This window comes from Dicentrarchus labrax, unplaced genomic scaffold, assembly GCF_905237075.1.
Source record: "Dicentrarchus labrax unplaced genomic scaffold, dlabrax2021, whole genome shotgun sequence".
NCBI classification, from domain to species: Eukaryota; Metazoa; Chordata; class Actinopteri; family Moronidae; genus Dicentrarchus; species Dicentrarchus labrax.
This window is the reverse complement of record NW_026136721.1, coordinates 6,939,829-6,964,415: the sequence shown is the minus strand read 5'-3', so window position 1 is coordinate 6,964,415 and position 24,587 is coordinate 6,939,829. Positions and strand designations below refer to the sequence as shown.

General features: G+C 41.2%; 1 long non-coding RNA gene across 2 annotated transcripts in view; it reads right to left on the bottom strand.

The window, feature by feature from the left end:
- LOC127354998 (uncharacterized) overlaps positions 1–24,022 on the bottom strand; it is a 38,640-nt gene extending 14,618 nt beyond the window's left edge. The window contains exon 1 of one of the 2 annotated variants that reach the window (XR_007881655.1): positions 22,674–24,022. This is a non-coding gene — a long non-coding RNA (uncharacterized LOC127354998). Of the gene's footprint in view, positions 1–10,371; positions 11,355–22,673 lie in introns of those variants that run through there. The other variant, XR_007881656.1, reaches the window with a different exon arrangement.
- Between the last annotated feature and the right edge of the window lie 565 nt (positions 24,023–24,587).

Sequence of the window (24,587 nt, the reverse complement as noted above, 5' to 3'; positions counted from 1 at the left end):
ACACCTGAGGATGCAGAAGTCAGCAAAATTACCCCAACAAAAAGCACTTACTGCAATGAGAACCAAAGTTAGTGTTTGTGTTAGGGTAATATTAATGACCAAATCTGGACCATGGGGAGCTAAAGCTAAAGGGCATTCCTTCCCATCAGGTTGAAATCCTGTGTAAATAGCATTGAAGTCAGTAGTTGAAATGTGTCCCTCGTTTGGTTTAGGAGTAATAACACATGACCCCTCAATGAGCTTTGTGGAGACATTTCCCCAAGGAACTTCTCAAAACCAAGACAACCCCAAAGAGAAGCACTTGTGAAAACAAAAATCACCAGTGACTCTGTTTGAGGTGGTCTGAGAATGATTTTCGCACAGTATTGCTCCCGATACCTTCAATAAATTGTCCTCAAATAAAATGGCCACAAAACTTCATTCCTCACCCAGCAACAACTGATCTACAATAGCAGTGTAGGTACATTCTTCAAAGGGAACACAGGACTTCAGATGTCAACACAAGTACCCCAACAAGTAGCTATTACTGCATTCAGAACTCAAGTCAGTGCTTGTGTTTGGGTAATGTTGGTGACAAACTTAGAGCCAGTCATAGGACAATGATAAAAATTGACAGTCCAGTCACTGCATTTGTCCAGTGATTTGCCTGTTGAGGGACTCACAATTAAGACAACCCCAAAGAGAAGCACTTATGAACACAAGAATCAGCAGTGTCTCCATTTGAGGTGATCTGAATGTGGCATCTTTCTTCAGTTATAATCTGTAGCATTTGTCATGCACAACCGCCCCAACAAGTAGCACTTACTGAATTCAAAGTCAATGCTCATGTTGGACCAATATCACAGACTCGCAGTGATGAATCTTCTTTGCTCTTGAGTTTCTCTGCAGTTTCTGGTTTGTTCTGTCTTGTGTCCCAGCAGCAGTGGAAGTGACATTTCTTCCTCAGATTTCCCCATCTTAAATACAGAATACAACCATTTCCACAAACCTCCGCCCACTCTTTATAGACAACGGTGAGTAAACAATAGCACTCTTTGTACTTGATGAACAGGGGACCATCATCTTAATTCCATGCATGCCATTAGCAGTTGATGAGTGGTCAATTACACGCCCATGGTTTTTGATACGACTCATTGCCACGTAGTGACCTCCAGTTTCAGCTCCATCAGCAGAACTTTGAAGCAAGAGAACGTAGTACAGTTGGCACTGAATATCTACTTCGAAGGGCATATTCTGCCAAAAGACCCCAAAAAAGCTTTTGAGAATTGGTTTTCATTGTATGTGTACACAACTTTGGAAATGTTTGTCTAAGATTCATTCTAAAATTGGAGTCTATTTCTCACTCAAGTTATCAAATGACAGACACACACCTGAGGATGCAGAAGTCAGCAAAATTACCCCAACAAAAAGCACTTACTGCAATGAGAACCAAAGTTAGTGTTTGTGTTAGGGTAATATTAATGACCAAATCTGGACCATGGGGAGCTAAAGCTAAAGGGCATTCCTTCCCATCAGGTTGAAATCCTGTGTAAATAGCATTGAAGTCAGTAGTTGAAATGTGTCCCTCGTTTGGTTTAGGAGTAATAACACATGACCCCTCAATGAGCTTTGTGGAGACATTTCCCCAAGGAACTTCTCAAAACCAAGACAACCCCAAAGAGAAGCACTTGTGAAAACAAAAATCACCAGTGACTCTGTTTGAGGTGGTCTGAGAATGATTTTCGCACAGTATTGCTCCCGATACCTTCAATAAATTGTCCTCAAATAAAATGGCCACAAAACTTCATTCCTCACCCAGCAACAACTGATCTACAATAGCAGTGTAGGTACATTCTTCAAAGGGAACACAGGACTTCAGATGTCAACACAAGTACCCCAACAAGTAGCTATTACTGCATTCAGAACTCAAGTCAGTGCTTGTGTTTGGGTAATGTTGGTGACAAACTTAGAGCCAGTCATAGGACAATGATAAAAATTGACAGTCCAGTCACTGCATTTGTCCAGTGATTTGCCTGTTGAGGGACTCACAATTAAGACAACCCCAAAGAGAAGCACTTATGAACACAAGAATCAGCAGTGTCTCCATTTGAGGTGATCTGAATGTGGCATCTTTCTTCAGTTATAATCTGTAGCATTTGTCATGCACAACCGCCCCAACAAGTAGCACTTACTGAATTCAAAGTCAATGCTCATGTTGGACCAATATCACAGACTCGCAGTGATGAATCTTCTTTGCTCTTGAGTTTCTCTGCAGTTTCTGGTTTGTTCTGTCTTGTGTCCCAGCAGCAGTGGAAGTGACATTTCTTCCTCAGATTTCCCCATCTTAAATACAGAATACAACCATTTCCACAAACCTCCGCCCACTCTTTATAGACAACGGTGAGTAAACAATAGCACTCTTTGTACTTGATGAACAGGGGACCATCATCTTAATTCCATGCATGCCATTAGCAGTTGATGAGTGGTCAATTACACGCCCATGGTTTTTGATACGACTCATTGCCACGTAGTGACCTCCAGTTTCAGCTCCATCAGCAGAACTTTGAAGCAAGAGAACGTAGTACAGTTGGCACTGAATATCTACTTCGAAGGGCATATTCTGCCAAAAGACCCCAAAAAAAGCTTTTGAGAATTGGTTTTCATTGTATGTGTACACAACTTTGGAAATGTTTGTCTAAGATTCATTCTAAAATTGGAGTCTATTTCTCACTCAAGTTATCAAATGACAGACACACACCTGAGGATGCAGAAGTCAGCAAAATTACCCCAACAAAAAGCACTTACTGCAATGAGAACCAAAGTTAGTGTTTGTGTTAGGGTAATATTAATGACCAAATCTGGACCATGGGGAGCTAAAGCTAAAGGGCATTCCTTCCCATCAGGTTGAAATCCTGTGTAAATAGCATTGAAGTCAGTAGTTGAAATGTGTCCCTCGTTTGGTTTAGGAGTAATAACACATGACCCCTCAATGAGCTTTGTGGAGACATTTCCCCAAGGAACTTCTCAAAACCAAGACAACCCCAAAGAGAAGCACTTGTGAAAACAAAAATCACCAGTGACTCTGTTTGAGGTGGTCTGAGAATGATTTTCGCACAGTATTGCTCCCGATACCTTCAATAAATTGTCCTCAAATAAAATGGCCACAAAACTTCATTCCTCACCCAGCAACAACTGATCTACAATAGCAGTGTAGGTACATTCTTCAAAGGGAACACAGGACTTCAGATGTCAACACAAGTACCCCAACAAGTAGCTATTACTGCATTCAGAACTCAAGTCAGTGCTTGTGTTTGGGTAATGTTGGTGACAAACTTAGAGCCAGTCATAGGACAATGATAAAAATTGACAGTCCAGTCACTGCATTTGTCCAGTGATTTGCCTGTTGAGGGACTCACAATTAAGACAACCCCAAAGAGAAGCACTTATGAACACAAGAATCAGCAGTGTCTCCATTTGAGGTGATCTGAATGTGGCATCTTTCTTCAGTTATAATCTGTAGCATTTGTCATGCACAACCGCCCCAACAAGTAGCACTTACTGAATTCAAAGTCAATGCTCATGTTGGACCAATATCACAGACTCGCAGTGATGAATCTTCTTTGCTCTTGAGTTTCTCTGCAGTTTCTGGTTTGTTCTGTCTTGTGTCCCAGCAGCAGTGGAAGTGACATTTCTTCCTCAGATTTCCCCATCTTAAATACAGAATACAACCATTTCCACAAACCTCCGCCCACTCTTTATAGACAACGGTGAGTAAACAATAGCACTCTTTGTACTTGATGAACAGGGGACCATCATCTTAATTCCATGCATGCCATTAGCAGTTGATGAGTGGTCAATTACACGCCCATGGTTTTTGATACGACTCATTGCCACGTAGTGACCTCCAGTTTCAGCTCCATCAGCAGAACTTTGAAGCAAGAGAACGTAGTACAGTTGGCACTGAATATCTACTTCGAAGGGCATATTCTGCCAAAAGACCCCAAAAAAGCTTTTGAGAATTGGTTTTCATTGTATGTGTACACAACTTTGGAAATGTTTGTCTAAGATTCATTCTAAAATTGGAGTCTATTTCTCACTCAAGTTATCAAATGACAGACACACACCTGAGGATGCAGAAGTCAGCAAAATTACCCCAACAAAAAGCACTTACTGCAATGAGAACCAAAGTTAGTGTTTGTGTTAGGGTAATATTAATGACCAAATCTGGACCATGGGGAGCTAAAGCTAAAGGGCATTCCTTCCCATCAGGTTGAAATCCTGTGTAAATAGCATTGAAGTCAGTAGTTGAAATGTGTCCCTCGTTTGGTTTAGGAGTAATAACACATGACCCCTCAATGAGCTTTGTGGAGACATTTCCCCAAGGAACTTCTCAAAACCAAGACAACCCCAAAGAGAAGCACTTGTGAAAACAAAAATCACCAGTGACTCTGTTTGAGGTGGTCTGAGAATGATTTTCGCACAGTATTGCTCCCGATACCTTCAATAAATTGTCCTCAAATAAAATGGCCACAAAACTTCATTCCTCACCCAGCAACAACTGATCTACAATAGCAGTGTAGGTACATTCTTCAAAGGGAACACAGGACTTCAGATGTCAACACAAGTACCCCAACAAGTAGCTATTACTGCATTCAGAACTCAAGTCAGTGCTTGTGTTTGGGTAATGTTGGTGACAAACTTAGAGCCAGTCATAGGACAATGATAAAAATTGACAGTCCAGTCACTGCATTTGTCCAGTGATTTGCCTGTTGAGGGACTCACAATTAAGACAACCCCAAAGAGAAGCACTTATGAACACAAGAATCAGCAGTGTCTCCATTTGAGGTGATCTGAATGTGGCATCTTTCTTCAGTTATAATCTGTAGCATTTGTCATGCACAACCGCCCCAACAAGTAGCACTTACTGAATTCAAAGTCAATGCTCATGTTGGACCAATATCACAGACTCGCAGTGATGAATCTTCTTTGCTCTTGAGTTTCTCTGCAGTTTCTGGTTTGTTCTGTCTTGTGTCCCAGCAGCAGTGGAAGTGACATTTCTTCCTCAGATTTCCCCATCTTAAATACAGAATACAACCATTTCCACAAACCTCCGCCCACTCTTTATAGACAACGGTGAGTAAACAATAGCACTCTTTGTACTTGATGAACAGGGGACCATCATCTTAATTCCATGCATGCCATTAGCAGTTGATGAGTGGTCAATTACACGCCCATGGTTTTTGATACGACTCATTGCCACGTAGTGACCTCCAGTTTCAGCTCCATCAGCAGAACTTTGAAGCAAGAGAACGTAGTACAGTTGGCACTGAATATCTACTTCGAAGGGCATATTCTGCCAAAAGACCCCAAAAAAAGCTTTTGAGAATTGGTTTTCATTGTATGTGTACACAACTTTGGAAATGTTTGTCTAAGATTCATTCTAAAATTGGAGTCTATTTCTCACTCAAGTTATCAAATGACAGACACACACCTGAGGATGCAGAAGTCAGCAAAATTACCCCAACAAAAAGCACTTACTGCAATGAGAACCAAAGTTAGTGTTTGTGTTAGGGTAATATTAATGACCAAATCTGGACCATGGGGAGCTAAAGCTAAAGGGCATTCCTTCCCATCAGGTTGAAATCCTGTGTAAATAGCATTGAAGTCAGTAGTTGAAATGTGTCCCTCGTTTGGTTTAGGAGTAATAACACATGACCCCTCAATGAGCTTTGTGGAGACATTTCCCCAAGGAACTTCTCAAAACCAAGACAACCCCAAAGAGAAGCACTTGTGAAAACAAAAATCACCAGTGACTCTGTTTGAGGTGGTCTGAGAATGATTTTCGCACAGTATTGCTCCCGATACCTTCAATAAATTGTCCTCAAATAAAATGGCCACAAAACTTCATTCCTCACCCAGCAACAACTGATCTACAATAGCAGTGTAGGTACATTCTTCAAAGGGAACACAGGACTTCAGATGTCAACACAAGTACCCCAACAAGTAGCTATTACTGCATTCAGAACTCAAGTCAGTGCTTGTGTTTGGGTAATGTTGGTGACAAACTTAGAGCCAGTCATAGGACAATGATAAAAATTGACAGTCCAGTCACTGCATTTGTCCAGTGATTTGCCTGTTGAGGGACTCACAATTAAGACAACCCCAAAGAGAAGCACTTATGAACACAAGAATCAGCAGTGTCTCCATTTGAGGTGATCTGAATGTGGCATCTTTCTTCAGTTATAATCTGTAGCATTTGTCATGCACAACCGCCCCAACAAGTAGCACTTACTGAATTCAAAGTCAATGCTCATGTTGGACCAATATCACAGACTCGCAGTGATGAATCTTCTTTGCTCTTGAGTTTCTCTGCAGTTTCTGGTTTGTTCTGTCTTGTGTCCCAGCAGCAGTGGAAGTGACATTTCTTCCTCAGATTTCCCCATCTTAAATACAGAATACAACCATTTCCACAAACCTCCGCCCACTCTTTATAGACAACGGTGAGTAAACAATAGCACTCTTTGTACTTGATGAACAGGGGACCATCATCTTAATTCCATGCATGCCATTAGCAGTTGATGAGTGGTCAATTACACGCCCATGGTTTTTGATACGACTCATTGCCACGTAGTGACCTCCAGTTTCAGCTCCATCAGCAGAACTTTGAAGCAAGAGAACGTAGTACAGTTGGCACTGAATATCTACTTCGAAGGGCATATTCTGCCAAAAGACCCCAAAAAAAGCTTTTGAGAATTGGTTTTCATTGTATGTGTACACAACTTTGGAAATGTTTGTCTAAGATTCATTCTAAAATTGGAGTCTATTTCTCACTCAAGTTATCAAATGACAGACACACACCTGAGGATGCAGAAGTCAGCAAAATTACCCCAACAAAAAGCACTTACTGCAATGAGAACCAAAGTTAGTGTTTGTGTTAGGGTAATATTAATGACCAAATCTGGACCATGGGGAGCTAAAGCTAAAGGGCATTCCTTCCCATCAGGTTGAAATCCTGTGTAAATAGCATTGAAGTCAGTAGTTGAAATGTGTCCCTCGTTTGGTTTAGGAGTAATAACACATGACCCCTCAATGAGCTTTGTGGAGACATTTCCCCAAGGAACTTCTCAAAACCAAGACAACCCCAAAGAGAAGCACTTGTGAAAACAAAAATCACCAGTGACTCTGTTTGAGGTGGTCTGAGAATGATTTTCGCACAGTATTGCTCCCGATACCTTCAATAAATTGTCCTCAAATAAAATGGCCACAAAACTTCATTCCTCACCCAGCAACAACTGATCTACAATAGCAGTGTAGGTACATTCTTCAAAGGGAACACAGGACTTCAGATGTCAACACAAGTACCCCAACAAGTAGCTATTACTGCATTCAGAACTCAAGTCAGTGCTTGTGTTTGGGTAATGTTGGTGACAAACTTAGAGCCAGTCATAGGACAATGATAAAAATTGACAGTCCAGTCACTGCATTTGTCCAGTGATTTGCCTGTTGAGGGACTCACAATTAAGACAACCCCAAAGAGAAGCACTTATGAACACAAGAATCAGCAGTGTCTCCATTTGAGGTGATCTGAATGTGGCATCTTTCTTCAGTTATAATCTGTAGCATTTGTCATGCACAACCGCCCCAACAAGTAGCACTTACTGAATTCAAAGTCAATGCTCATGTTGGACCAATATCACAGACTCGCAGTGATGAATCTTCTTTGCTCTTGAGTTTCTCTGCAGTTTCTGGTTTGTTCTGTCTTGTGTCCCAGCAGCAGTGGAAGTGACATTTCTTCCTCAGATTTCCCCATCTTAAATACAGAATACAACCATTTCCACAAACCTCCGCCCACTCTTTATAGACAACGGTGAGTAAACAATAGCACTCTTTGTACTTGATGAACAGGGGACCATCATCTTAATTCCATGCATGCCATTAGCAGTTGATGAGTGGTCAATTACACGCCCATGGTTTTTGATACGACTCATTGCCACGTAGTGACCTCCAGTTTCAGCTCCATCAGCAGAACTTTGAAGCAAGAGAACGTAGTACAGTTGGCACTGAATATCTACTTCGAAGGGCATATTCTGCCAAAAGACCCCAAAAAAAGCTTTTGAGGATTGGTTTTCATTGTATGTGTACACAACTTTGGAAATGTTTGTCTAAGATTCATTCTAAAATTGGAGTCTATTTCTCACTCAAGTTATCAAATGACAGACACACACCTGAGGATGCAGAAGTCAGCAAAATTACCCCAACAAAAAGCACTTACTGCAATGAGAACCAAAGTTAGTGTTTGTGTTAGGGTAATATTAATGACCAAATCTGGACCATGGGGAGCTAAAGCTAAAGGGCATTCCTTCCCATCAGGTTGAAATCCTGTGTAAATAGCATTGAAGTCAGTAGTTGAAATGTGTCCCTCGTTTGGTTTAGGAGTAATAACACATGACCCCTCAATGAGCTTTGTGGAGACATTTCCCCAAGGAACTTCTCAAAACCAAGACAACCCCAAAGAGAAGCACTTGTGAAAACAAAAATCACCAGTGACTCTGTTTGAGGTGGTCTGAGAATGATTTTCGCACAGTATTGCTCCCGATACCTTCAATAAATTGTCCTCAAATAAAATGGCCACAAAACTTCATTCCTCACCCAGCAACAACTGATCTAGAATAGCAGTGTAGGTACATTCTTCAAAGGGAACACAGGACTTCAGATGTCAACAAAAGTACCCCAACAAGTAGCTATTACTGCATTCAGAACTCAAGTCAGTGCTTGTGTTTGGGTAATGTTGGTGACAAACTTAGAGCCAGTCATAGGACAATGATAAAAATTGACAGTCCAGTCACTGCATTTGTCCAGTGATTTGCCTGTTGAGGGACTCACAATTAAGACAACCCCAAAGAGAAGCACTTATGAACACAAGAATCAGCAGTGTCTCCATTTGAGGTGATCTGAATGTGGCATCTTTCTTCAGTTATAATCTGTAGCATTTGTCATGCACAACCGCCCCAACAAGTAGCACTTACTGAATTCAAAGTCAATGCTCATGTTGGACCAATATCACAGACTCGCAGTGATGAATCTTCTTTGCTCTTGAGTTTCTCTGCAGTTTCTGGTTTGTTCTGTCTTGTGTCCCAGCAGCAGTGGAAGTGACATTTCTTCCTCAGATTTCCCCATCTTAAATACAGAATACAACCATTTCCACAAACCTCCGCCCACTCTTTATAGACAACGGTGAGTAAACAATAGCACTCTTTGTACTTGATGAACAGGGGACCATCATCTTAATTCCATGCATGCCATTAGCAGTTGATGAGTGGTCAATTACACGCCCATGGTTTTTGATACGACTCATTGCCACGTAGTGACCTCCAGTTTCAGCTCCATCAGCAGAACTTTGAAGCAAGAGAACGTAGTACAGTTGGCACTGAATATCTACTTCGAAGGGCATATTCTGCCAAAAGACCCCAAAAAAGCTTTTGAGAATTGGTTTTCATTGTATGTGTACACAACTTTGGAAATGTTTGTCTAAGATTCATTCTAAAATTGGAGTCTATTTCTCACTCAAGTTATCAAATGACAGACACACACCTGAGGATGCAGAAGTCAGCAAAATTACCCCAACAAAAAGCACTTACTGCAATGAGAACCAAAGTTAGTGTTTGTGTTAGGGTAATATTAATGACCAAATCTGGACCATGGGGAGCTAAAGCTAAAGGGCATTCCTTCCCATCAGGTTGAAATCCTGTGTAAATAGCATTGAAGTCAGTAGTTGAAATGTGTCCCTCGTTTGGTTTAGGAGTAATAACACATGACCCCTCAATGAGCTTTGTGGAGACATTTCCCCAAGGAACTTCTCAAAACCAAGACAACCCCAAAGAGAAGCACTTGTGAAAACAAAAATCACCAGTGACTCTGTTTGAGGTGGTCTGAGAATGATTTTCGCACAGTATTGCTCCCGATACCTTCAATAAATTGTCCTCAAATAAAATGGCCACAAAACTTCATTCCTCACCCAGCAACAACTGATCTACAATAGCAGTGTAGGTACATTCTTCAAAGGGAACACAGGACTTCAGATGTCAACACAAGTACCCCAACAAGTAGCTATTACTGCATTCAGAACTCAAGTCAGTGCTTGTGTTTGGGTAATGTTGGTGACAAACTTAGAGCCAGTCATAGGACAATGATAAAAATTGACAGTCCAGTCACTGCATTTGTCCAGTGATTTGCCTGTTGAGGGACTCACAATTAAGACAACCCCAAAGAGAAGCACTTATGAACACAAGAATCAGCAGTGTCTCCATTTGAGGTGATCTGAATGTGGCATCTTTCTTCAGTTATAATCTGTAGCATTTGTCATGCACAACCGCCCCAACAAGTAGCACTTACTGAATTCAAAGTCAATGCTCATGTTGGACCAATATCACAGACTCGCAGTGATGAATCTTCTTTGCTCTTGAGTTTCTCTGCAGTTTCTGGTTTGTTCTGTCTTGTGTCCCAGCAGCAGTGGAAGTGACATTTCTTCCTCAGATTTCCCCATCTTAAATACAGAATACAACCATTTCCACAAACCTCCGCCCACTCTTTATAGACAACGGTGAGTAAACAATAGCACTCTTTGTACTTGATGAACAGGGGACCATCATCTTAATTCCATGCATGCCATTAGCAGTTGATGAGTGGTCAATTACACGCCCATGGTTTTTGATACGACTCATTGCCACGTAGTGACCTCCAGTTTCAGCTCCATCAGCAGAACTTTGAAGCAAGAGAACGTAGTACAGTTGGCACTGAATATCTACTTCGAAGGGCATATTCTGCCAAAAGACCCCAAAAAAGCTTTTGAGAATTGGTTTTCATTGTATGTGTACACAACTTTGGAAATGTTTGTCTAAGATTCATTCTAAAATTGGAGTCTATTTCTCACTCAAGTTATCAAATGACAGACACACACCTGAGGATGCAGAAGTCAGCAAAATTACCCCAACAAAAAGCACTTACTGCAATGAGAACCAAAGTTAGTGTTTGTGTTAGGGTAATATTAATGACCAAATCTGGACCATGGGGAGCTAAAGCTAAAGGGCATTCCTTCCCATCAGGTTGAAATCCTGTGTAAATAGCATTGAAGTCAGTAGTTGAAATGTGTCCCTCGTTTGGTTTAGGAGTAATAACACATGACCCCTCAATGAGCTTTGTGGAGACATTTCCCCAAGGAACTTCTCAAAACCAAGACAACCCCAAAGAGAAGCACTTGTGAAAACAAAAATCACCAGTGACTCTGTTTGAGGTGGTCTGAGAATGATTTTCGCACAGTATTGCTCCCGATACCTTCAATAAATTGTCCTCAAATAAAATGGCCACAAAACTTCATTCCTCACCCAGCAACAACTGATCTACAATAGCAGTGTAGGTACATTCTTCAAAGGGAACACAGGACTTCAGATGTCAACACAAGTACCCCAACAAGTAGCTATTACTGCATTCAGAACTCAAGTCAGTGCTTGTGTTTGGGTAATGTTGGTGACAAACTTAGAGCCAGTCATAGGACAATGATAAAAATTGACAGTCCAGTCACTGCATTTGTCCAGTGATTTGCCTGTTGAGGGACTCACAATTAAGACAACCCCAAAGAGAAGCACTTATGAACACAAGAATCAGCAGTGTCTCCATTTGAGGTGATCTGAATGTGGCATCTTTCTTCAGTTATAATCTGTAGCATTTGTCATGCACAACCGCCCCAACAAGTAGCACTTACTGAATTCAAAGTCAATGCTCATGTTGGACCAATATCACAGACTCGCAGTGATGAATCTTCTTTGCTCTTGAGTTTCTCTGCAGTTTCTGGTTTGTTCTGTCTTGTGTCCCAGCAGCAGTGGAAGTGACATTTCTTCCTCAGATTTCCCCATCTTAAATACAGAATACAACCATTTCCACAAACCTCCGCCCACTCTTTATAGACAACGGTGAGTAAACAATAGCACTCTTTGTACTTGATGAACAGGGGACCATCATCTTAATTCCATGCATGCCATTAGCAGTTGATGAGTGGTCAATTACACGCCCATGGTTTTTGATACGACTCATTGCCACGTAGTGACCTCCAGTTTCAGCTCCATCAGCAGAACTTTGAAGCAAGAGAACGTAGTACAGTTGGCACTGAATATCTACTTCGAAGGGCATATTCTGCCAAAAGACCCCAAAAAAAGCTTTTGAGAATTGGTTTTCATTGTATGTGTACACAACTTTGGAAATGTTTGTCTAAGATTCATTCTAAAATTGGAGTCTATTTCTCACTCAAGTTATCAAATGACAGACACACACCTGAGGATGCAGAAGTCAGCAAAATTACCCCAACAAAAAGCACTTACTGCAATGAGAACCAAAGTTAGTGTTTGTGTTAGGGTAATATTAATGACCAAATCTGGACCATGGGGAGCTAAAGCTAAAGGGCATTCCTTCCCATCAGGTTGAAATCCTGTGTAAATAGCATTGAAGTCAGTAGTTGAAATGTGTCCCTCGTTTGGTTTAGGAGTAATAACACATGACCCCTCAATGAGCTTTGTGGAGACATTTCCCCAAGGAACTTCTCAAAACCAAGACAACCCCAAAGAGAAGCACTTGTGAAAACAAAAATCACCAGTGACTCTGTTTGAGGTGGTCTGAGAATGATTTTCGCACAGTATTGCTCCCGATACCTTCAATAAATTGTCCTCAAATAAAATGGCCACAAAACTTCATTCCTCACCCAGCAACAACTGATCTACAATAGCAGTGTAGGTACATTCTTCAAAGGGAACACAGGACTTCAGATGTCAACACAAGTACCCCAACAAGTAGCTATTACTGCATTCAGAACTCAAGTCAGTGCTTGTGTTTGGGTAATGTTGGTGACAAACTTAGAGCCAGTCATAGGACAATGATAAAAATTGACAGTCCAGTCACTGCATTTGTCCAGTGATTTGCCTGTTGAGGGACTCACAATTAAGACAACCCCAAAGAGAAGCACTTATGAACACAAGAATCAGCAGTGTCTCCATTTGAGGTGATCTGAATGTGGCATCTTTCTTCAGTTATAATCTGTAGCATTTGTCATGCACAACCGCCCCAACAAGTAGCACTTACTGAATTCAAAGTCAATGCTCATGTTGGACCAATATCACAGACTCGCAGTGATGAATCTTCTTTGCTCTTGAGTTTCTCTGCAGTTTCTGGTTTGTTCTGTCTTGTGTCCCAGCAGCAGTGGAAGTGACATTTCTTCCTCAGATTTCCCCATCTTAAATACAGAATACAACCATTTCCACAAACCTCCGCCCACTCTTTATAGACAACGGTGAGTAAACAATAGCACTCTTTGTACTTGATGAACAGGGGACCATCATCTTAATTCCATGCATGCCATTAGCAGTTGATGAGTGGTCAATTACACGCCCATGGTTTTTGATACGACTCATTGCCACGTAGTGACCTCCAGTTTCAGCTCCATCAGCAGAACTTTGAAGCAAGAGAACGTAGTACAGTTGGCACTGAATATCTACTTCGAAGGGCATATTCTGCCAAAAGACCCCAAAAAAAGCTTTTGAGAATTGGTTTTCATTGTATGTGTACACAACTTTGGAAATGTTTGTCTAAGATTCATTCTAAAATTGGAGTCTATTTCTCACTCAAGTTATCAAATGACAGACACACACCTGAGGATGCAGAAGTCAGCAAAATTACCCCAACAAAAAGCACTTACTGCAATGAGAACCAAAGTTAGTGTTTGTGTTAGGGTAATATTAATGACCAAATCTGGACCATGGGGAGCTAAAGCTAAAGGGCATTCCTTCCCATCAGGTTGAAATCCTGTGTAAATAGCATTGAAGTCAGTAGTTGAAATGTGTCCCTCGTTTGGTTTAGGAGTAATAACACATGACCCCTCAATGAGCTTTGTGGAGACATTTCCCCAAGGAACTTCTCAAAACCAAGACAACCCCAAAGAGAAGCACTTGTGAAAACAAAAATCACCAGTGACTCTGTTTGAGGTGGTCTGAGAATGATTTTCGCACAGTATTGCTCCCGATACCTTCAATAAATTGTCCTCAAATAAAATGGCCACAAAACTTCATTCCTCACCCAGCAACAACTGATCTAGAATAGCAGTGTAGGTACATTCTTCAAAGGGAACACAGGACTTCAGATGTCAACACAAGTACCCCAACAAGTAGCTATTACTGCATTCAGAACTCAAGTCAGTGCTTGTGTTTGGGTAATGTTGGTGACAAACTTAGAGCCAGTCATAGGACAATGATAAAAATTGACAGTCCAGTCACTGCATTTGTCCAGTGATTTGCCTGTTGAGGGACTCACAATTAAGACAACCCCAAAGAGAAGCACTTATGAACACAAGAATCAGCAGTGTCTCCATTTGAGGTGATCTGAATGTGGCATCTTTCTTCAGTTATAATCTGTAGCATTTGTCATGCACAACCGCCCCAACAAGTAGCACTTACTGAATTCAAAGTCAATGCTCATGTTGGACCAATATCACAGACTCGCAGTGATGAATCTTCTTTGCTCTTGAGTTTCTCTGCAGTTTCTGGTTTGTTCTGTCTTGTGTCCCAGCAGCAGTGGAAGTGACATTTCTTCCTCAGATTTCCCCATCTTAAATACAGAATACAACCATTTCCACAAACCTCCGCCCACTCTTTATAGACAACGGTGAGTAAACAATAGCACTCTTTGTACTTGATGAACAGGGGACCATCATCTTAATTCCATGCATGCCATTAGCAGTTGATGAGTGGTCAATTACACGCCCATGGTTTTTGATACGACTCATTGCCACGTAGTGACCTCCAGTTTCAGCTCCATCAGCAGAACTTTGAAGCAAGAGAACGTAGTACAGTTGGCACTGAATATCTACTTCGAAGGGCATATTCTGCCAAAAGACCCCAAAAAAAGCTTTTGAGAATTGGTTTTCATTGTATGTGTACACAACTTTGGAAATGTTTGTCTAAGATTCATTCTAAAATTGGAGTCTATTTCTCACTCAAGTTATCAAATGACAGACACACACCTGAGGATGCAGAAGTCAGCAAAATTACCCCAACAAAAAGCACTTACTGCAATGAGAACCAAAGTTAGTGTTTGTGTTAGGGTAATATTAATGACCAAATCTGGACCATGGGGAGCTAAAGCTAAAGGGCATTCCTTCCCATCAGGTTGAAATCCTGTGTAAATAGCATTGAAGTCAGTAGTTGAAATGTGTCCCTCGTTTGGTTTAGGAGTAATAACACATGACCCCTCAATGAGCTTTGTGGAGACATTTCCCCAAGGAACTTCTCAAAACCAAGACAACCCCAAAGAGAAGCACTTGTGAAAACAAAAATCACCAGTGACTCTGTTTGAGGTGGTCTGAGAATGATTTTCGCACAGTATTGCTCCCGATACCTTCAATAAATTGTCCTCAAATAAAATGGCCACAAAACTTCATTCCTCACCCAGCAACAACTGATCTAGAATAGCAGTGTAGGTACATTCTTCAAAGGGAACACAGGACTTCAGATGTCAACAAAAGTACCCCAACAAGTAGCTATTACTGCATTCAGAACTCAAGTCAGTGCTTGTGTTTGGGTAATGTTGGTGACAAACTTAGAGCCAGTCATAGGACAATGATAAAAATTGACAGTCCAGTCACTGCATTTGTCCAGTGATTTGCCTGTTGAGGGACTCACAATTAAGACAACCCCAAAGAGAAGCACTTATGAACACAAGAATCAGCAGTGTCTCCATTTGAGGTGATCTGAATGTGGCATCTTTCTTCAGTTATAATCTGTAGCATTTGTCATGCACAACCGCCCCAACAAGTAGCACTTACTGAATTCAAAGTCAATGCTCATGTTGGACCAATATCACAGACTCGCAGTGATGAATCTTCTTTGCTCTTGAGTTTCTCTGCAGTTTCTGGTTTGTTCTGTCTTGTGTCCCAGCAGCAGTGGAAGTGACATTTCTTCCTCAGATTTCCCCATCTTAAATACAGAATACAACCATTTCCACAAACCTCCGCCCACTCTTTATAGACAACGGTGAGTAAACAATAGCACTCTTTGTACTTGATGAACAGGGGACCATCATCTTAATTCCATGCATGCCATTAGCAGTTGATGAGTGGTCAATTACACGCCCATGGTTTTTGATACGACTCATTGCCACGTAGTGACCTCCAGTTTCAGCTCCATCAGCAGAACTTTGAAGCAAGAGAACGTAGTACAGTTGGCACTGAATATCTACTTCGAAGGGCATATTCTGCCAAAAGACCCCAAAAAAAGCTTTTGAGAATTGGTTTTCATTGTATGTGTACACAACTTTGGAAATGTTTGTCTAAGATTCATTCTAAAATTGGAGTCTATTTCTCACTCAAGTTATCAAATGACAGACACACACCTGAGGATGCAGAAGTCAGCAAAATTACCCCAACAAAAAGCACTTACTGCAATGAGAACCAAAGTTAGTGTTTGTGTTAGGGTAATATTAATGACCAAATCTGGACCATGGGGAGCTAAAGCTAAAGGGCATTCCTTCCCATCAGGTTGAAATCCTGTGTAAATAGCATTGAAGTCAGTAGTTGAAATGTGTCCCTCGTTTGGTTTAGGAGTAATAACACATGACCCCTCAATGAGCTTTGTGGAGACATTTCCCCAAGGAACTTCTCAAAACCAAGACAACCCCAAAGAGAAGCACTTGTGAAAACAAAAATCACCAGTGACTCTGTTTGAGGTGGTCTGAGAATGATTTTCGCACAGTATTGCTCCCGATACCTTCAATAAATTGTCCTCAAATAAAATGGCCACAAAACTTCATTCCTCACCCAGCAACAACTGATCTAGAATAGCAGTGTAGGTACATTCTTCAAAGGGAACACAGGACTTCAGATGTCAACAAAAGTACCCCAACAAGTAGCTATTACTGCATTCAGAACTCAAGTCAGTGCTTGTGTTTGGGTAATGTTGGTGACAAACTTAGAGCCAGTCATAGGACAATGATAAAAATTGACAGTCCAGTCACTGCATTTGTCCAGTGATTTGCCTGTTGAGGGACTCACAATTAAGACAACCCCAAAGAGAAGCACTTATGAACACAAGAATCAGCAGTGTCTCCATTTGAGGTGATCTGAATGTGGCATCTTTCTTCAGTTATAATCTGTAGCATTTGTCATGCACAACCGCCCCAACAAGTAGCACTTACTGAATTCAAAGTCAATGCTCATGTTGGACCAATATCACAGACTCGCAGTGATGAATCTTCTTTGCTCTTGAGTTTCTCTGCAGTTTCTGGTTTGTTCTGTCTTGTGTCCCAGCAGCAGTGGAAGTGACATTTCTTCCTCAGATTTCCCCATCTTAAATACAGAATACAACCATTTCCACAAACCTCCGCCCACTCTTTATAGACAACGGTGAGTAAACAATAGCACTCTTTGTACTTGATGAACAGGGGACCATCATCTTAATTCCATGCATGCCATTAGCAGTTGATGAGTGGTCAATTACACGCCCATGGTTTTTGATACGACTCATTGCCACGTAGTGACCTCCAGTTTCAGCTCCATCAGCAGAACTTTGAAGCAAGAGAACGTAGTACAGTTGGCACTGAATATCTACTTCGAAGGGCATATTCTGCCAAAAGACCCCAAAAAAAGCTTTTGAGAATTGGTTTTCATTGTATGTGTACACAACTTTGGAAATGTTTGTCTAAGATTCATTCTAAAATTGGAGTCTATTTCTCACTCAAGTTATCAAATGACAGACACACACCTGAGGATGCAGAAGTCAGCAAAATTACCCCAACAAAAAGCACTTACTGCAATGAGAACCAAAGTTAGTGTTTGTGTTAGGGTAATATTAATGACCAAATCTGGACCATGGGGAGCTAAAGCTAAAGGGCATTCCTTCCCATCAGGTTGAAATCCTGTGTAAATAGCATTGAAGTCAGTAGTTGAAATGTGTCCCTCGTTTGGTTTAGGAGTAATAACACATGACCCCTCAATGAGCTTTGTGGAGACATTTCCCCAAGGAACTTCTCAAAACCAAGACAACCCCAAAGAGAAGCACTTGTGAAAACAAAAATCACCAGTGACTCTGTTTGAGGTGGTCTGAGAATGATTTTCGCACAGTATTGCTCCCGATACCTTCAATAAATTGTCCTCAAATAAAATGGCCACAAAACTTCATTCCTCACCCAGCAACAACTGATCTAGAATAGCAGTGTAGGTACATTCTTCAAAGGGAACACAGGACTTCAGATGTCAACAAAAGTACCCCAACAAGTAGCTATTACTGCATTCAGAACTCAAGTCAGTGCTTGTGTTTGGGTAATGTTGGTGACAAACTTAGAGCCAGTCATAGGACAATGATAAAAATTGACAGTCCAGTCACTGCATTTGTCCAGTGATTTGCCTGTTGAGGGACTCACAATTAAGACAACCCCAAAGAGAAGCACTTATGAACACAAGAATCAGCAGTGTCTCCATTTGAGGTGATCTGAATGTGGCATCTTTCTTCAGTTATAATCTGTAGCATTTGTCATGCACAACCGCCCCAACAAGTAGCACTTACTGAATTCAAAGTCAATGCTCATGTTGGACCAATATCACAGACTCGCAGTGATGAATCTTCTTTGCTCTTGAGTTTCTCTGCAGTTTCTGGTTTGTTCTGTCTTGTGTCCCAGCAGCAGTGGAAGTGACATTTCTTCCTCAGATTTCCCCATCTTAAATACAGAATACAACCATTTCCACAAACCTCCGCCCACTCTTTATAGACAACGGTGAGTAAACAATAGCACTCTTTGTACTTGATGAACAGGGGACCATCATCTTAATTCCATGCATGCCATTAGCAGTTGATGAGTGGTCAATTACACGCCCATGGTTTTTGATACGACTCATTGCCACGTAGTGACCTCCAGTTTCAGCTCCATCAGCAGAACTTTGAAGCAAGAGAACGTAGTACAGTTGGCACTGAATATCTACTTCGAAGGGCATATTCTGCCAAAAGACCCCAAAAAAAGCTTTTGAGAATTGGTTTTCATTGTATGTGTACACAACTTTGGAAATGTTTGTCTAAGATTCATTCTAAAATTGGAGTCTATTTCTCACTCAAGTTATCAAATGACAGACACACACCTGAGGATGCAGAAGTCAGCAAAATTACCCCAACAAAAAGCACTTACTGCAATGAGAACCAAAGTTAGTGTTTGTGTTAGGGTAATATTAATGACCAAATCTGGACCATGGGGAGCTAAAGCTAAAGGGCATTCCTTCCCATCAGGTTGAAATCCTGTGTAAATAGCATTGAAGTCAGTAGTTGAAATGTGTCCCTCGTTTGGTTTAGGAGTAATAACACATGACCCCTCAATGAGCTTTGTGGAGACATTTCCCCAAGGAACTTCTCAAAACCAAGACAACCCCAAAGAGAAGCACTTGTGAAAACAAAAATCACCAGTGACTCTGTTTGAGGTGGTCTGAGAATGATTTTCGCACAGTATTGCTCCCGATACCTTCAATAAATTGTCCTCAAATAAAATGGCCACAAAACTTCATTCCTCACCCAGCAACAACTGATCTAGAATAGCAGTGTAGGTACATTCTTCAAAGGGAACACAGGACTTCAGATGTCAACAAAAGTACCCCAACAAGTAGCTATTACTGCATTCAGAACTCAAGTCAGTGCTTGTGTTTGGGTAATGTTGGTGACAAACTTAGAGCCAGTCATAGGACAATGATAAAAATTGACAGTCCAGTCACTGCATTTGTCCAGTGATTTGCCTGTTGAGGGACTCACAATTAAGACAACCCCAAAGAGAAGCACTTATGAACACAAGAATCAGCAGTGTCTCCATTTGAGGTGATCTGAATGTGGCATCTTTCTTCAGTTATAATCTGTAGCATTTGTCATGCACAACCGCCCCAACAAGTAGCACTTACTGAATTCAAAGTCAATGCTCATGTTGGACCAATATCACAGACTCGCAGTGATGAATCTTCTTTGCTCTTGAGTTTCTCTGCAGTTTCTGGTTTGTTCTGTCTTGTGTCCCAGCAGCAGTGGAAGTGACATTTCTTCCTCAGATTTCCCCATCTTAAATACAGAATACAACCATTTCCACAAACCTCCGCCCACTCTTTATAGACAACGGTGAGTAAACAATAGCACTCTTTGTACTTGATGAACAGGGGACCATCATCTTAATTCCATGCATGCCATTAGCAGTTGATGAGTGGTCAATTACACGCCCATGGTTTTTGATACGACTCATTGCCACGTAGTGACCTCCAGTTTCAGCTCCATCAGCAGAACTTTGAAGCAAGAGAACGTAGTACAGTTGGCACTGAATATCTACTTCGAAGGGCATATTCTGCCAAAAGACCCCAAAAAAAGCTTTTGAGAATTGGTTTTCATTGTATGTGTACACAACTTTGGAAATGTTTGTCTAAGATTCATTCTAAAATTGGAGTCTATTTCTCACTCAAGTTATCAAATGACAGACACACACCTGAGGATGCAGAAGTCAGCAAAATTACCCCAACAAAAAGCACTTACTGCAATGAGAACCAAAGTTAGTGTTTGTGTTAGGGTAATATTAATGACCAAATCTGGACCATGGGGAGCTAAAGCTAAAGGGCATTCCTTCCCATCAGGTTGAAATCCTGTGTAAATAGCATTGAAGTCAGTAGTTGAAATGTGTCCCTCGTTTGGTTTAGGAGTAATAACACATGACCCCTCAATGAGCTTTGTGGAGACATTTCCCCAAGGAACTTCTCAAAACCAAGACAACCCCAAAGAGAAGCACTTGTGAAAACAAAAATCACCAGTGACTCTGTTTGAGGTGGTCTGAGAATGATTTTCGCACAGTATTGCTCCCGATACCTTCAATAAATTGTCCTCAAATAAAATGGCCACAAAACTTCATTCCTCACCCAGCAACAACTGATCTAGAATAGCAGTGTAGGTACATTCTTCAAAGGGAACACAGGACTTCAGATGTCAACAAAAGTACCCCAACAAGTAGCTATTACTGCATTCAGAACTCAAGTCAGTGCTTGTGTTTGGGTAATGTTGGTGACAAACTTAGAGCCAGTCATAGGACAATGATAAAAATTGACAGTCCAGTCACTGCATTTGTCCAGTGATTTGCCTGTTGAGGGACTCACAATTAAGACAACCCCAAAGAGAAGCACTTATGAACACAAGAATCAGCAGTGTCTCCATTTGAGGTGATCTGAATGTGGCATCTTTCTTCAGTTATAATCTGTAGCATTTGTCATGCACAACCGCCCCAACAAGTAGCACTTACTGAATTCAAAGTCAATGCTCATGTTGGACCAATATCACAGACTCGCAGTGATGAATCTTCTTTGCTCTTGAGTTTCTCTGCAGTTTCTGGTTTGTTCTGTCTTGTGTCCCAGCAGCAGTGGAAGTGACATTTCTTCCTCAGATTTCCCCATCTTAAATACAGAATACAACCATTTCCACAAACCTCCGCCCACTCTTTATAGACAACGGTGAGTAAACAATAGCACTCTTTGTACTTGATGAACAGGGGACCATCATCTTAATTCCATGCATGCCATTAGCAGTTGATGAGTGGTCAATTACACGCCCATGGTTTTTGATACGACTCATTGCCACGTAGTGACCTCCAGTTTCAGCTCCATCAGCAGAACTTTGAAGCAAGAGAACGTAGTACAGTTGGCACTGAATATCTACTTCGAAGGGCATATTCTGCCAAAAGACCCCAAAAAAAGCTTTTGAGAATTGGTTTTCATTGTATGTGTACACAACTTTGGAAATGTTTGTCTAAGATTCATTCTAAAATTGGAGTCTATTTCTCACTCAAGTTATCAAATGACAGACACACACCTGAGGATGCAGAAGTCAGCAAAATTACCCCAACAAAAAGCACTTACTGCAATGAGAACCAAAGTTAGTGTTTGTGTTAGGGTAATATTAATGACCAAATCTGGACCATGGGGAGCTAAAGCTAAAGGGCATTCCTTCCCATCAGGTTGAAATCCTGTGTAAATAGCATTGAAGTCAGTAGTTGAAATGTGTCCCTCGTTTGGTTTAGGAGTAATAACACATGACCCCTCAATGAGCTTTGTGGAGACATTTCCCCAAGGAACTTCTCAAAACCAAGACAACCCCAAAGAGAAGCACTTGTGAAAACAAAAATCACCAGTGACTCTGTTTGAGGTGGTCTGAGAATGATTTTCGCACAGTATTGCTCCCGATACCTTCAATAAATTGTCCTCAAATAAAATGGCCACAAAACTTCATTCCTCACCCAGCAACAACTGATCTAGAATAGCAGTGTAGGTACATTCTTCAAAGGGAACACAGGACTTCAGATGTCAACAAAAGTACCCCAACAAGTAGCTATTACTGCATTCAGAACTCAAGTCAGTGCTTGTGTTTGGGTAATGTTGGTGACAAACTTAGAGCCAGTCATAGGACAATGATAAAAATTGACAGTCCAGTCACTGCATTTGTCCAGTGATTTGCCTGTTGAGGGACTCACAATTAAGACAACCCCAAAGAGAAGCACTTATGAACACAAGAATCAGCAGTGTCTCCATTTGAGGTGATCTGAATGTGGCATCTTTCTTCAGTTATAATCTGTAGCATTTGTCATGCACAACCGCCCCAACAAGTAGCACTTACTGAATTCAAAGTCAATGCTCATGTTGGACCAATATCACAGACTCGCAGTGATGAATCTTCTTTGCTCTTGAGTTTCTCTGCAGTTTCTGGTTTGTTCTGTCTTGTGTCCCAGCAGCAGTGGAAGTGACATTTCTTCCTCAGATTTCCCCATCTTAAATACAGAATACAACCATTTCCACAAACCTCCGCCCACTCTTTATAGACAACGGTGAGTAAACAATAGCACTCTTTGTACTTGATGAACAGGGGACCATCATCTTAATTCCATGCATGCCATTAGCAGTTGATGAGTGGTCAATTACACGCCCATGGTTTTTGATACGACTCATTGCCACGTAGTGACCTCCAGTTTCAGCTCCATCAGCAGAACTTTGAAGCAAGAGAACGTAGTACAGTTGGCACTGAATATCTACTTCGAAGGGCATATTCTGCCAAAAGACCCCAAAAAAGCTTTTGAGAATTGGTTTTCATTGTATGTGTACACAACTTTGGAAATGTTTGTCTAAGATTCATTCTAAAATTGGAGTCTATTTCTCACTCAAGTTATCAAATGACAGACACACACCTGAGGATGCAGAAGTCAGCAAAATTACCCCAACAAAAAGCACTTACTGCAATGAGAACCAAAGTTAGTGTTTGTGTTAGGGTAATATTAATGACCAAATCTGGACCATGGGGAGCTAAAGCTAAAGGGCATTCCTTCCCATCAGGTTGAAATCCTGTGTAAATAGCATTGAAGTCAGTAGTTGAAATGTGTCCCTCGTTTGGTTTAGGAGTAATAACACATGACCCCTCAATGAGCTTTGTGGAGACATTTCCCCAAGGAACTTCTCAAAACCAAGACAACCCCAAAGAGAAGCACTTGTGAAAACAAAAATCACCAGTGACTCTGTTTGAGGTGGTCTGAGAATGATTTTCGCACAGTATTGCTCCCGATACCTTCAATAAATTGTCCTCAAATAAAATGGCCACAAAACTTCATTCCTCACCCAGCAACAACTGATCTAGAATAGCAGTGTAGGTACATTCTTCAAAGGGAACACAGGACTTCAGATGTCAACAAAAGTACCCCAACAAGTAGCTATTACTGCATTCAGAACTCAAGTCAGTGCTTGTGTTTGGGTAATGTTGGTGACAAACTTAGAGCCAGTCATAGGACAATGATAAAAATTGACAGTCCAGTCACTGCATTTGTCCAGTGATTTGCCTGTTGAGGGACTCACAATTAAGACAACCCCAAAGAGAAGCACTTATGAACACAAGAATCAGCAGTGTCTCCATTTGAGGTGATCTGAATGTGGCATCTTTCTTCAGTTATAATCTGTAGCATTTGTCATGCACAACCGCCCCAACAAGTAGCACTTACTGAATTCAAAGTCAATGCTCATGTTGGACCAATATCACAGACTCGCAGTGATGAATCTTCTTTGCTCTTGAGTTTCTCTGCAGTTTCTGGTTTGTTCTGTCTTGTGTCCCAGCAGCAGTGGAAGTGACATTTCTTCCTCAGATTTCCCCATCTTAAATACAGAATACAACCATTTCCACAAACCTCCGCCCACTCTTTATAGACAACGGTGAGTAAACAATAGCACTCTTTGTACTTGATGAACAGGGGACCATCATCTTAATTCCATGCATGCCATTAGCAGTTGATGAGTGGTCAATTACACGCCCATGGTTTTTGATACGACTCATTGCCACGTAGTGACCTCCAGTTTCAGCTCCATCAGCAGAACTTTGAAGCAAGAGAACGTAGTACAGTTGGCACTGAATATCTACTTCGAAGGGCATATTCTGCCAAAAGACCCCAAAAAAAGCTTTTGAGAATTGGTTTTCATTGTATGTGTACACAACTTTGGAAATGTTTGTCTAAGATTCATTCTAAAATTGGAGTCTATTTCTCACTCAAGTTAT